Here is a 16248-nt window from a genome sequence, read left to right as displayed (position 1 = left end):
GGTCCAGACCATGACATATACAGCTACACTCCATACTGCACAACTAGAAAGCACAGGAGCAGTCTACAACGTTTACAACTAACCTCCATACTATACTACTCTATAACACACTGGTGCCATTCATACCCAGTGCTACTACACTCCATACTCTACAACACACAGGTTCACTCCAGGGCATGGACAACTACACTCCATACTGTACTACTCTACAGCACAGGTGCAGTCCATGACCATGTACAACTACACCCCATACTACAACAGTCTACAGCATGGATGCAGTCCATGGCAACTACATTCCATACTACACTCTCCTAATGCACACAGGTGCTGTCCATGGCACATACATCTACACTCATTATTTTACTCTAGAGCACACAGTTGCAGTCCATCACATGTACAAATACACTCTTTACTCCACTACTCTACAGCACAGGTGCAGTCCATTGTATGTACAACTACACTCCACAGTATGCTACTCTACAGCACAGATGCAGTCCATAACATGTACAGGTATACTTCATATTATCCTAATCTGCAGCACACTGGTGCAGTCCGTACCGCATACACCTACACTCTGTATTACATTACAGCATAGAAGTGCAGTCCGTGGATGCAGAAATATACTCGATGCTACACTACGATAGATTGCACTACTGCTGTGCAGGACAGTTGCGACTCACTTTATGTTATGCAATAATACAGCACACTGATACAGTACATTTCATAATGCACTGTACCACTAGAAACTTGTAGTTGCAATTCATGCCACAACTTGCTACACCCCATGCTACACACCATCACACATGCGCGTTATACAGCACTGCTATGATTCATACTACTCGTTAATATGGAAAACACACAGTACAATCCGTAGTATTCACTGCTACACTCCAGACCACAATGTATAACCAGCAACATACACTGAGGTGACAAAAGTCGTGGGATAGCGATATGCACATGGCAGTAGTAGTGCGTTCACAAGGTATTAAAAGGCACTGCATTGGTGGACCCGTCATTTGTACTTAGGCGATTCGTGTGAAAACGTTTCCACGTGATTACAGCTGCACAACAGGAATTAACAGGCTTTAAACACGGAATGGTAGCTGCAGATAGACGTGTGGGACATTCCATTTCTGAAATCGTTAGGGAATTCAGTATTCCGAGATTTCCCAGTGTCGAGAGAGTGCCGAGAATGCCAGATTTCAGGCATTACCTCTCACCACGGACAACGCAGTGGCTAACGGCCTTCACTTAAGGAACGATAGCAGTAAATCTGAGTAGAGTTGGCTGGCTCTGAGCACTATGGGACTTAACATCTATAGTCATCAGTCCCCTAGAACTTAGAACTACTTAAACCTAACTAACCTAAGGACAGCACACAACACCCAGCCATCACGAGGCAGAGAAAATCCCTGACCCCGCCGGGAATCGAACCCGGGAACCCGGGCGTGGGAAGCGAGAACGCTACCGCACGACCACGAGATGCGGGCTGAGTAGAGTTGTCAGTGCTAACAGACAAGCAACACTGCATTAAACAACCACGGAAATCAATATGGGACGTAGACGAACGCATTTGTTAGGACATTTCGGTGAAAATTGGCGGTAATGGGCTATGGCAGCATACGACCGACGCTAGTGCCTTTGCTAACAGCACGAAATCGTCTGCAGCGCCTCTCCTGGGCTCGTGACCATATCACGTCGACCCTGGACGACTGAAAAACCGTGACCTTGACCTTGTTAGACGAGTTTCGAATTCAGTTGCAGATAGCTGATGGTAGGGTTCGAGTGAAGCGCAGGCCATGGATCCAAGTTATCAACAAGACACTGTGCAAGATGGTGGTGGGTCCATAGTGGTGTGGGCTGTGTTTAGGTCGAATGAACTGGCTCATTGACTGGAAATGGATATTCACGGTTACTTGGAGACCTTCTGCAGCCATTCATGGGCTTCACGTTCCCAAAGAACAGGCCATGGATCCAAGTTATCAACAAGACACTGTGCAAGATGGTGGTGGGTCCATAGTGGTGTGGGCTGTGTTTAGGTCGAATGAACTGGCTCATTGACTGGAAATGGATATTCACGGTTACTTGGAGACCTTCTGCAGCCATTCATGGGCTTCATGTTCCCAAAGAGCAATTGAACTGTTATGGATGGCAATGTGCCATGTCAATGGACCAGAATTGTTCGCAGATGGTTTGAAGAACTCTCTGGAAAATTCGAGCGAACGATTTGGTCACCACAATCGCCCAACGTGGCGCCCATCGAACATTTATGGGGCTTAATCGAGAAGTCAGTTCGTTCACTAAATCCGGCATCGGCAACAGTTTTGCAATTATGGACAACTATAGTGGCATTGTGGTTCAATACTTCTTCAGGAAACATCCAATGACTTGTAGAGTTCATGCCAAGTCGAACTGCTGCACTATCCTGGGTAAAAGGAGATCTGACACATTAGGAGGTATGCCATGTCTTTCGTCAACTCATTGTATAGCTCTGATGCATTGCTTTTACTGGTCCTCTCCCCCTCCACCAAAACACACTAAAATACTAGACACATGCACTCCGTGCCACTGCTATGCACCATCTGTATCACTTCACCAGAATGTGAAGTCCAAAGCAAGTTTGGCTGTACCCTTTCCTGTACGTTATCAGATAGTCTAAACCATGCCACTTACTTCTACACTGTCTAATGCTACATATCATCAGCAGGTCGCAGTACTAATGTAAAACGTCGCTAACCACACGATCTACTTATGAATTTGCAAGTGCATGCACTCAACGAAACGTACTGCTACATTTCATACCATGCGACAGCACGTAGATGAATTCTATGGCACTATTAGGCTCCACGCAAAGCTTCAGCACCAGCAGCACACAGGTGCAATCAATAGCCAGTAAAACAACAGCAATTCTTATTTTTGTCAGGAATCCGTCACAACGATCGTATCTTGACAATATTTTTACGCAGTACGAAACATAACGTGTAGCCCAAGAGTTTGTCAGAGACTTACACTATCTGATCAAAAGTATCCGGTCACCCTATTAATGTGTAATCGACCAACAGATGTCACGAGATATGGGCCTGCGAGTGTAAAAGGCTGAATGGGTCCGTCGGGAGAGCTCACTGACTTCGAACTTCTATTGAGCTTTGGGAGTCATCTGAGTACCGACCCATCAGGGACATTTCAATCCTTCTATAGCTGCCCAAGGCAACTGGTGGTGTGATTGTGAAGTCGAAGTACGCAGGAACAACAACAGCTAAAGCAAGGCCAGACACGGACCCTTGGTCATTACGGAGGGTTGCAAAACATTGCATGAAATCGAACGAAGGAGTCACTACAAAGGGTACCAAAGTTCTACCAGCAGTCCAGCTAGCACAGTGACTGTGCGTAGGGAGTTAAAAAGAATGGGGTACAATGGTTGCGTAGCTCCTCATAAGCCACACATTACTGTAATCAATGCTAAACGACGCTTGAAGTGCTGTACAAACCGATACCACTGGGAACGAGTGCTCTGGAGTGATGAATCACGCTGTACCTAGTGGCAATGCGATGGAAGGATCTGCGTTTGGCGGACACCTGGAGAATGTTACCTGCCATCACGTTTAGTGCCAGCAGTGAAGTACGGTGGAGGAGGTGTTGCGGTACGGAGATGTATGTGGAGATTAAGGTGTGGCGCCCTTATTGCGCTTGGGAAAATTTGTGGTAAGGTCTTATGGGACCAAACTGCTGAGGTCATCGATGTCTAAGCTTAAACGCTACTTAATGTAACTTAAACTAACTTACGCTAAGGACAACACACACACCCATTCCCGAGGGAGGACTCGAACCTCCGACGAGAGGCTATTGCGCTTAAAAAAGCGCTAGGTGCAGAAGGATATGATGACATTTTACAGCATTATGTGCTGCATATAGCAAAGGAACAGCTCGGAAACGACGACTGTACCAGCAAAACGAATCGCCCTGTCGTAAAGCAGTGTCCGTGATGCAATGGTTTGTGGCCAATGGCGTTGTTGAAATGGAGTGACCTGCCCAGAATCTCTACCGGAACTCAATGGCACGCCTTTGGGATGAGTTAGAGCATCTACTTCGCTCCAAACCCCAGTGTCCTACACCATTTTCTGTGGTTTCGATTATTGGGTAAGAATGGGCTATCATTCCTCCACAGACATTAGGACATCTCACTGAAATTGTCCTCAGCAGAGTTCAAGCTGTCAGAAAAGCGAAGGGTGGAAATTATTGTTCGCCAATATGTGTCCAGACACTTTTTATCTGGTAGTGTACTTAATTGTCGAGTGACCTGTGCGTGACAGAGAAGCAAACGGTTTCTTCACTTCGCAGTACGCAGTCAGTATTTTCATTGGTTTTCTTGCGCCCTCTAATGCTTCTTTTTTTTCTTGTATCGCACGTGATTTATTTGAAGTGTTGATTGTTACACTCCTGGAAATGGAAAAAAGAACACATTGACACCGGTGTGTCAGACCCACCATACTTGCTCCGGACACGGCGAGAGGGCTGTACAAGCAATGATCACACGCGCGGCACAGCGGACACACCAGGAACCGCGGTGTTGGCCGTCGAATGGCGCTAGCTGCGCAGCATTTGTGCACCGCCGCCGTCAGTGTCGGCCAGTTTGCCGTGGCATACGGAGCTCCATCGCAGTCTTTAACACTGGTAGCATGCCGCGACAGCGTGGACGTGAACCGTATGTGCAGTTGACGGACTTTGAGCGAGGGCTCATAGTGGGCATGCGGGAGGCCGGGTGGACGTACCGCCGAATTGCTCAACACGTGGGGCGTGAGGTCTCCACAGTACATCGATGTTGTCACCAGTGGTCGGCGGAAGGTGCACGTGCCCGTCGACCTGGGACCGGACCGCAGCGACGCACGGATGCACGCCAAGACCGTAGGATCCTACGCAGTGCCGTAGGGGACCGCACCGCCACTTCCCAGCAAATTAGGGACACTGTTGCTCCTGGGGTATCGGCGAGGACCATTCGCAACCGTCTCCATGAAGCTGGGCTACGGTCCCGCACACCGTTAGGCCGTCTTCCGCTCACGCCCCAACATCGTGCAGCCCGCCTCCAGTGGTGTCGCGACAGGCGTGAATGGAGTCGCTTCTGCCTTGGTGCCAATGATGGTCGTATGCGTGTTTGGCGCCGTGCTGGTGAGCGCCACAATCAGGACTGCATACGACCGAGGCACACAGCGCCAACACCCGGCATCATGGTGTGGGGAGCGATCTCCTACACTCGCCGTACACCACTGGTGATCGTCGAGGGGACACTGAATAGTGCACGGTACATCCAAACCGTCATCGAACCCATCGTTCTATCATTCCTAGACCGGCAAGGGAACTTGCTGTTCCAATAGGACAATGCACGTCCGCATGTATCCCGTGCCACCAAACGTGCTCTAGAAGGTGTAAGTCAACTACCCCGGCCAGCAAGGTCTCCGGATCTGTCCCCCATTGAGCATGTTTGGGACTGGATGAAGCGTCGTCTCACGCGGTCTGCACGTCCAGCACGAACGCTGGTCCAACTGAAGCGCCAGGTGGAAATGGCATGGCAAGCCGTTCCACAGGACTACATCCAGCATCTCTACGATCGTCTCCATGGGAGAATAGCAGCCTGCATTGCTGCGAAAGGTGGATATACATTGTACTAGTGCCGACATTGTGCATGCTCTGTTGCCTGTGTCTATGTGCCTGTGGTTCTGTCAGTGTGATCATGTGATGTATCTGACGCCAGGAATGTGTCAATAAAGTTTCCCCTTCTTGGGACAATGAATTCACGGTGTTCTTATTTCAATTTCCAGGAGTGTATTTAACATAAGGAGATCATCAATACAGTAACTAATAAAGATACAATTCATAGTAATTTTAGCTAATGGGTGAAAAACACATGTTATGATACAAAGAAGTATTGTGACAGCTCAGTAATCTGATTAATCTTCATGATGATTCATGATGATTTCAGGAACGCTAACAACTTTCAATATATCTAGTCATTTTACATCCGTCGCTAGATATATGCGTCCTATATAGTTTTTCAAGTATTATGGGCTTCAACAACACGCATCCGTGCCGCTCCTTCATGTTTCTTAATGCCATCAACTTGCCTTCCATATGACCGTCATCTTGACCTTTTATGATCTCTTGAAGTCCAGCATGAAATTCTCTGGTTTACATACCATCTACACAGAAGAGCCATAGAAATTGGTACACCTGCTTAATCTCGTGCAATGGCCCCCGCGAGCACGCGGAAGTGCCGCAACGCGACTTGGCGTGGACTCGGCTAATGTCTAAAATAATGCTGACGGGAACTAACACCACGAATCCTGCAGGGCTGTCGATAAATCATTAAGGTTACCAGGGAGTGGAGATCTCTGCTGAACAGCATGTTGCAAGGAATACCAGATATGCTCAATAATATTCATGTCTTAGAAGTTTGGTGGCCAGCGGAAGTGTTTAAACTCAGAAGAGTCCTCCTGGAGCCACTCTGTAGCAATTTTGGACGTGTGTGGTGTCGCATTGTCCTGCTAGAATTGACCAATGCCGTCGGAATGCACAATTGACATGAAGGGATGCAGGTGATCAGGGTTCTTATATACGTGTCACCTGTCAGAGTCGAATCTAGACGTATCAATAGTCCCATATCACTCCAACTGCACACGGCCCACACCATTATAGAGCCTCCACCAGCTTCAACAGTCCCTGCGGATATGCATGGTCCATGGATTCATGAGGTTATCTCCATACCCCTATACGTCCATCCGCTCGATGGAATTTGAAACGAGGCTAGTCTGACTAGACAACGTGTTTCCAGTCATCAATACCGGAGTTGACGGGCCCCGGCGAGGCATAAAGCTTTGTGTCATGCAGTCATCAAAGGTACACGAGTGGGCCTTCGATTCCGAAAGCCTATATCAATGATGTTTCGTTGAATGGTTCGAATGCTGGCACTTGTTGATGGCCCAGCATTGAAATCTGCAGCGGAAGGGTTGTGCTTCTGTCATGTTGAACGACTCTCTTCAGTCGTCGTTGATCCCGTTCTTGCAGGATCTTTTCCCGGCCGAAGCGATGTCGGAGATTTCGTGTTTTAGCGGATTCCTGATATTCACGGTACACTCGTGAAATTTTCGTACGGAAAAATCCCCATTTCATCGCTACCTCGGAGATGCTGTGTTCCACCGCTCTTGCGCCGACTATAACACAACTTTCAAACTCACTAAAATCTTGATAACCTGCCACCAGTAACCGATCTAACAACTGCGCTTCCCGACCGCTGCGCCGTATTCTGCCTGTTCACATATCTCTGTATTTGAATACGCATGTCTATACCAGTTTCTTTGGCGCTTCAGTGTACTTACCTGGCCGCGTATCCCGGCCACCTTCATTTGTTGGCCACGGTCACAATTAGATCTTCACTGAACTCTATTTCCCGTCTCTCCTAGCGATACCCAACATACATCTCTAAACTGCTCGATGAACGACATTGTTTTTGAATGGTTTCCCATTAAAAGGTCAAAGTCGGCCCTACTGTCGCATTAACTGATGTTATTTAGCTCAGACACTTCCTGTGGAAAATTATCATACTGGCTGATCCCTGGCAGAAAATACTGTTTCAAATTTTTTGTTAATTTTTTACGGTATATGTAAGCTACGTTTGACTCTTGTTCCATGGGCATGGGTAGTGTTGTTAATGTAATAATTATAAATATTCTGTCTGACCAAAGAAGTGAAGCATCCGGAAGGAGAGGAGAAAAGGAAATGAAACTTCACGGGTCGAAGGGTATGTGATTTTACTGCAGTGACTACAAAATCGAGTGAAATTCACAAAGAACTTGGCAGTTAACTTGCCGGTGTGACATTGCTCCCCGGTCGTCATTGGGGCTCAGTTCGAAGGTTGACTCATCACTGGCGACGATTCTACTCGAGTCAATGAGATTCCTGGTCGAAGATGTGTCTGGAGGCGCTCCGGGCAGTGGTAGAATACCAGCCTGACTGTCGCCGTCCACACGGACCGACAACCGAAAGTAGTGGTCTGGGGTGACACTTCATTTCATAGCACAGCCCCGTTGGTTATCGTCGGCAGTACCCTTACAGCACAGCGGTTCGTCGACGATACCCTACGCCCCGTTTTTTGCCCTTCATGGCAAGCCATCCTGGGCTTACATTTCAGCAAGATAATGTCCTCCTGCACACGGCGAGAGCTTCTACTGCTTGACTTAGTTCTTGCCAAATCCTATCATGGCCAGAAATATTACCGGATCTCTCCCCACTTGAGAACGTTTGGAGCAATATGGAGAGGGCCTTCCAACCAGCTCTGGATTTTGTCGATCTGATGCCCCAGTTCGACAAAATTTGGCACGATATCCTTTAAAAAGACATCTAACAACAATTCAATCAACGCCAAGCCGAATAATACTTGCATAATGGCCAGAAGAAACTTGTTCAATCTGAGAAGCTCTTTCTCTTGAATAAATCATTAAATTTTTCTGAATTTTTAATCATTTGTTTGTCTGTACATGTACATCATATCCACCGATTTCTACCCCATTCGGATAATTTCTTCGTGCTGTGCCTTTTGTTTTTCTTTTTTGCCTTAGAGTATATGTTTTCTTCAATGGTTTGTTGTTAATTGTAATATGAGCTTATTCCCGAGAAATAGCAGTCTTCACTCAGTTAATGGTAGACAGAAATCTTATCTGCATTTGGATCGCACCTCTTTGACTCTCGTGCAGAAGGGGATGCAATATTCTGTTGAATACCACAAGAATTTAAAAATCTTAGCAGTAATGCAAGACTAAAATCGAAACTGTAGAATTTGCCCCACGGGTCACTTCTATTTGGAGAGGATATGGAGGCCAACAGGAACGGGAAACAACTCTTGGATTTCTGTGCCAGTATGGGCTTAGTAGTCACAAACTCCTTTTTTAAACATAAGAACATTTACCGGTATACTTGGGAAGGCAGGGGAACCAGATCTGTCATTGACTATATAATAACAGATCAGGAATTCAGGAAGGCTGTGAGGGACACACGTGTATTCAGGGGATTCTTTGATGACACTGATCATTATTTAATCTGCAGTGAAATTGGGACTGTGAGGCCGAAAGTGCAGGAGGTCAGGTCCATATGTAGGAGGATAAGAGTGGAGAAACTTCAGGATAAGGAAATCAGGCACAAGTACATAACAGCGATCTCAGAAAGGTACCAGTTAGTTGAATGTAGTCAATTACAGTCATTGGAAAAGGAATGGACAAGGTACAGGGACACAGTACTAGAAGTGGCTAAAGAATGTCTTGGAACAGTAGTGTGTAAAAGTAGGATGAAGCAAACAGCTTGGTGGAATGATACAGTCAAGGCAGCCTGTAAAAGGAAAAAGAAGGCGTATCAAAAATGGCTACATACCAGAACCCAGGTAGACAGAGAAAGTTATGTTGAAGAAAGAAACAAAGCCAAACAGATAATTGCAGCATCCAAGAAGAAATCGTGGGAAGACTTTGGAAACAGGTTGGAGACTATGGGTCAAGCTGCTGGAAAACCATTCTGGAGTGTAATTAGCAGTCTTCGAAAGGGAGGTAAGAAGGAAATGACAAGTATTTTGGACAGGTCAGGAAAACTGCTGGTGAATCCTGTGGATGCCATGGGCATATGGAGGGAGTATTTTGAAGAGTTGCTCAATGTAGGTGAAAATGCGATCAGTAATGTTTCAGATTTCGAGGTAGAATGGGATAGGAATGATGATGGAAATAGGATCACATTTGAGGAAGTGGAAAAAATGGTCAATAGATTGCAGTGCAATAAAGCGGCTGGGGTGGATGAAATTAAGTCGGAACTCATCAAATACAGTGGAATGTCAGGTCTTAAATGGCTACACAGGATAATTGAAATGGCCTGGGAGTCGGGACAGGTTCCATCAGACTGGACAAAAGCAGTAATCACACCAATCTTTAAACATGGAAACAGAAAATATTGTAACAACTACAGAGGTATCTCTTTAATCAGCGTTGTGGGTAAAATCTTCTCAGGTATTGTTGAAAGGAAAGTGCGAGTATTAGTTGAGGACCAATTGGATGAAAATCAGTGTGGGTTTAGGCCTCTTAGAGGTTGTCAGGACCAGATTTTAGCTTACGGCAAATAATGGAGAAGTGTTATGAGTGGGACAGGGAATTGTATCTATGTTTTATAGATCTAGAAAAGGCATATGACCGGGTTCCTAGGAGGAAGTTATTGTCTGTTCTACAAGATTATGGAATAGGAGGCAAACTTTTGCAAGCAATTAAAGGTCTTTACATGGATAGTCAGGCAGCAGTTAGAGTTGACGATAAATTGAGTTCATGGTTCAGAGTAGTTTCAGGGGTAAGACAAGGCTGCAACCTGTCTCCACTGTTGTTCATATTATTTATGGATCATATGTTGAAAACAATAGACTGGCTGGGTGAAATTAAGATATGTGAACACAAAATAAGCAGTCTTGCATATGCGGATGACTTAGTTGTGATGGCAGATTCGATTGAAAGTTTGCAAAGTAATATTTCAGAGCTAGATCAGAAATGTAAGGTCTATGGTATGAAGATTAGCATCTCCAAAACGAAAGTAATGTCAGTGGGAAAGAAATATAAACGGATTGAGTGCTAAATAGGAGGAACAAAGTTAGAACAGGTGGACGGTTTCAAGTACTTAGGATGCATATTCTCACAGGATGGCAACATAGTGAAACAACTGGAAGCGAGGTGTAGCAAAGCTAATGCAGTGAGCGCTCAGCTACGATCTACTCTCTTCTGCAAGAAGGAAGTCAGTACCAAGACTAAGTTATCTGTGCACCGTTCAATCTTTCGACCAACTTTGTTGTATGGGAGCGAAAGCTGGGTGGATTCAGGTTACCTTATCAACAAGGTTGAGGTTACGGATATGAAAGTAGCTAGGATGATTGCAGGCACTAGTAGATGGGAACAATGGCAGGAGGGTGTCCACAATGAGGAAATCAAAGAAAAACTGGGAATGAACTCTATAGATGTAGCAGTCAGGGCGAACAGGCTTAGATGGTGGGGTCATGTTACACGCATGGGAGAAGCAAGGTTACCCAAGAGACTCATGGATTCAGCAGTAGAGGGTAGGAGGAGTCGGGGCAGACCGAGGAGAAGGTACCTGGATTCGGTTACGAACGATTTTGAAGTAATAGGTTTAACATCAGAAGAGGCAGCAATGTTAGCACTGAATAGGGGATCATGGAGGAACTGTATAAGGGGGGCTATGCTCCAGACTGAACGCTGAAAGGCATAATCAGTCTTAAATGATGATGATGATGATGTCACTTCTATTCTGTCTGAAAGTACCTAGACAAATATTAAGCAAATTATTGTGTTATGTTGTTGATTGTGGTACTCTACTGGGTGTTCAGTTTATCTTAAGATATTGAAATATCTCGAAAACTACACATCGGCTCCCAACAATTTATTGTTAAAACATGTTCGTCTAGGAGACAGACATCGGATGAAACTTCCTGGCAGATTAAAACTGTGCGCTCGACCGAGACTCGAACTCCGGACCTTTGCGTTTCGCGGGCAAGTGCTCTACCATCTGAGCTACCGAAGCACGACTCACGCCCGGTACTCACAGCTTTACTTCTGCCAGTATCTCGTCTCCTACCTTCCAGACTTTACTGGCAGAAGTAAAGCTGTGAGTACAGTAGCCGGCACGGTAGCTCAGCGTGTGCGGTCAGAGGGTTAGCAGCCCTCTGTAATAAAAAAACTGAGTTAATCGATCAACAACGAACTTAAACGGATGTCTTACGACGTCCGCCCCGAGTAGATTCAACTAACGAAAGCGAACAAAATGAGATTAAAAAAAAAAAAAAAAGAAGATGGTAGAGCACTTGCCCGTGAAAGGCAAAGGTCCCGAGTTCGAGTCTTGGTCGGGCACACAATTTTAGTCTGCCAGGAAGTTTCATATCAGCGCACACTCCGCTGCAGAGTGATAATCTCATTCTGGAGACATCGGATGATTCCAAACCCGACCACACACCCCACCCTCGCACCATGGGGCGTGCGGGTGGGGGAGGGGGGGGGGAGGTAATTGATGTGTCATTGGATAGCATTTTGAAACATGTGATTTTCTACCCATTTGTATTTTCCGATTACAGCGCCTTCTGCCGTGTAACCAAAAATACGTTTCAGACAAGCTTTCTGCATTTTTTTCGTAAACTCCGAATCTGCAATAAAAAATGGGGTTTCCATTTAAGATTTCCAAGTTTGCCTCCCAACCCCACAAACGGGGTGGAATGGCCGGTTGAATTTGGTATCATTGGATGTCCACTTCCAAGACGAACAAATTTTAATTGTAAATTTTTTATCCAATTCGTTGTTTTGGAGATAGTTAAATGTCTTCAGATAAAATGAACAACCTGTATACTCAACAGCTTGTTATCTGTATACGATTCGTGTATATTTTATTTTATACGTTATTACCATTTCTGATGTTAATTTCATCTACTGACACGTTCCATGACCATGGAGATTTACCTCTTAATTTGGTCCTACGGACCTAGACGTGTAAAATAAAATAAAAAATTTATTGACAGTTCACAGAATCAGTTCCTGTCTGATCATCGTAAAGTTGTAGACACACACCAAGAGACGAATCACGATAGTCTGGTCACGCAAGTCCGTCAGCATGCGTGTATTCACAACGCAGATGAGATCCAGTAAGTAGCTCGGTCACATGGGCACATTGTCAGCGAGGTAGATACTAGAGCACAGCACAATACGAAGTGAGCTCATGTTGGCGAGGCGGCTGGTTTCATTTCGTGCATGTCGTTAAGCCCAAGTGACTGCTTGCAGGCGCCTCTTACTGGCCGCAGGTGAGGCCTTAGGCAGTGTATACAGCAGACTGTCGACCGCGCCGTCTAAGCACACAGACACTTTGCGTCCTGGGAAATCTTTTTGCTGGGTCGTAGCAACTCGACAGTTACACAAGATTCGGGTTCACGGGGTCAACAGTCTCTAGGGTAGATCTTTAGTGTTGCATGAGATGTTTCCACATGGCTAAACCGCCACACAAGCCAACCACAAGCGTGTGACAAATGGACGTCACGTCTCTTCTGCAGCGCCATATAGATTGATCGAAGCTGTACTGCGGACAGTTTGCAGTCGTCAGGAACCCGTTTCTGCTAGGACTGTCTGGAGACAAATGCGCTGAATAGGCGTCAGCAACCGACGGCCAACTCGTGTCCCAGTGTCTTGCCATGACTTTTGCGCATTCAGAATGAATCAAGAACAATGACGATCCTAAACCGCCACCTTGAGGAACTCATACATTAATGCATTTTTGATCTGGTAAATGTTTCATTAAAAATTACACTTCACTGGAGAACCGTACTATATCTATCATCTGTAGAATGTTTTCAACATGTAATTGGTGCCAATCTTTTGGTACTCCTCTTACTTGCAATTGTTCTAGTTTCGATTTAGTCAATGGTGGATGCGAATAGTGGTTGTTAAACTCAGTGTTAAAATCTAGGCTCCCAGTGACAACACTGAAATTGAGGTATTCTGAAGGAGTGCGCCCTCAGTTTGGATATTGTGGCGCACCAGTTGTCCAAATATGTGATTTAACTATCAGAACATATTTCGGGACGACAATATCCCATTATTAAGTCCTTGTACAGGGTGTTCGACTGTTATAGATAGAAATTAAATGGGAGAGTAGATGACATGTTGCGTCCTTGTTCACTACGTCAGACTGGTCTTGGTGTGACCTGCGTGGCCTTTTTTTTTTTTTTTTGACAGCCTTTATAGCGGGGATGAGAGGCAGTATACCTCCTTGGTTAGAAGCAATTGCATTACAGAACCTTGGTAACTTGGTAACTCTTGGAGTTGGCAGGATGGTTTGCTGAAGTAGCAAGTTATTACTCTTCCTTTAGTCAATTTATTGTTCTAATGAACACGTTTGCTTAGTGAGGTGTCGGACCACAACCCTTTACAGTATGTCAGATGCTCTCAGTAATTATTAGAAAGGTTCTCTAACACAGACGAATTTTTGCACTGTCACTCAGTCTGCTAACTACTGACCACTTGGCCTAAATAATCATTCAGCAGCTCTGTGAACTAATTTACTAGTACTCAAGGGTCACTTGCCTACAGAACAAGAAATGAGTACCAAGCCGTGAATTGTTCCCGCTATTCTCTGAATTTCCTCTATTCTAACTCTTTGAGACAGAGGGAGGCAGTCTCAGTTCAGCACCTTGGACGTTAACAGTGTTGTAACACTGACGTGGCTGCACTTGTATGACGTATAAGGGAGAGCATTGGTTTGACGACCCATTTTTATCAGGATTAGTTGCTCGTTTCGTTGTCCTCTACTTGCACCTTCCTTTTGTACCTATAATAGCCCTACATCCTGTATATTTTTATATTTAAAAAAGTTTTAATGTTTATTCATACTCTGAAGTCCAAAATTAAAGCAACAAACCACTATTTCCCCGTCCTGTTCGTAATTCACGATATAATCATACTAACTGCCAACAGATATCCGAACGATCGTGTTCTGCACGGAAGATGGCTCTTCGGTCAATGCCAACGATGACGTCAGGACACCTATCAAACGGAGCAGTGTTTGCTCGGTAGTCCCACATGCACGATTGCTGGGTATACAGTCACAGGCAGTGCAGCATGGCACAGAGAAGACGCCTACCAGAGTCTCTGCGGTGGAGGGCCATAGGAAGAATGGAAGCTGGACAGTCGCAATGTGGCCCAATGACTTGACGTAAATCGTTCTGTTGTTTCTCGCATGTGGAAAGAGTTAGAGACCGAAACTGTATCACCAAGACCAAGACAATGCCGACCCCGTATGACATCAGAAAGCGAGGATTTGTTATTTGGCTGTAAGTGCACGACAGTACCGCCTTAGTACTGCGCAGCAACCAGCGCACCATCCATTGGACGCGTTGTATCGAGGCAAACGGTGTAGAGAAGGCTTCGACAGCGTAGTCCTTACTGTCGGAGACCTGCTGTATGTGTGCCTCTGAGGCGTATTCAAAGAAGGGACTGTATGGAGTGGAGTCGTCAATATGCCACCTAGACAGTCGAACAGTGGGCCAGTGTTATTTTCGCAAATGAGTCCAGATTTGGTCTGGAGAGTGGTTTTCGGCGGATTCGCATCTGCAGGGAATGTGGAATACCATTTTAAGACCCGAATATTGCGGAAGGAGGCAGATACCGGGGAGGATCACTAATGGTGTGAGCAGGGATCATATTGATCACTGGAACATCTCTTCGTGAAATTGTACGGATGAATCGGATATATTTATCTGCTATCAGGTATCGTGACGAGGTCGTGGGACCTCATGTACGATAGTTGCGGGGTGCCGTGCACCCATTCTTCGTACTGGTGGACGATAATGCTCTACCTCATAGAGCACTAGTGGTTGATGTGTGCTTGGAAATGGAAGATACTGCATGCATGTCGTGGCCTCCTCGCTCTCCCCATTTGAATCCCATGGAGCATGTCTGGGATGCACTAGCGAGACGGGTTGCATCACGTCAGCATCCACCAACCACTCTCCAAGATTTGCGAGAAGCTCCGCAGCAAGAATGGGCGCTATTGCCTCAACATGACATTAATGACGTCATTCACAGCATGCTCCGTCGTTGTCAGGCCTGTATTGCTGCCAGAACCTTCTGGCAGGCACTTTATTGTGAATAGCAGGGTAATCACGTAGATGGAGGTGGTCACACCCCATAGTGAACACATTAACCAGTTGTCGCAATGTGTGTGTAAATCTGTTAAGAAACTTCCTGGCAGATTAAAACTGTGTGCCCGACCGAGACTCGAACACGGGACCTTTGCCCTTTCGCGGGCAAGTGCTCTACCATCTGAGCTACCGAAGCACGACTCACGCCCGGTCCTCACAGCTTTACTTCTGCCAGTATCTCGTCTCCTACCTTTCAAACTTTACAGAAGCTCTCCTGCGAACCTTGCAGAACTAGCACTCCTGAAAGAAAGGATACTGCGGAGACATGGCTTAGCCACAGCCTGGGGGATGTTTCCAGAATGAGATTTTCACTCTGCAACGGAGTGTGCGCTGATATGAAACTTCCTGGCAGATTAAAACTGTGTACCCGACCGAGACTCGAACTCGGGACCTTTGCCTTTCGCGGGCAAGTGCTCTACCATCTGAGCTACCGAAGCACGACTCACGCCCGGTCCTCACAGCTCCACTTCTGCCAGTATCTCATCTCCTACCTT

General features: G+C 46.0%; 1 protein-coding gene across 1 annotated transcript in view; it reads left to right on the top strand.

Annotated features, from left to right (window-relative positions):
• LOC126176587 (uncharacterized) overlaps positions 1-16248 on the top strand; it is a 541845-nt gene that overhangs the window by 432909 nt on the left and 92688 nt on the right. The gene's annotated exons all lie outside the window — the stretch shown is intronic.

The sequence above is a fragment of the Schistocerca cancellata genome, chromosome 3 (assembly GCF_023864275.1).
Source record: "Schistocerca cancellata isolate TAMUIC-IGC-003103 chromosome 3, iqSchCanc2.1, whole genome shotgun sequence".
Lineage (NCBI taxonomy): Eukaryota > Metazoa > Arthropoda > Insecta > Orthoptera > Acrididae > Schistocerca > Schistocerca cancellata.
This window is presented reverse-complemented; position numbering and strand designations above follow the sequence as displayed.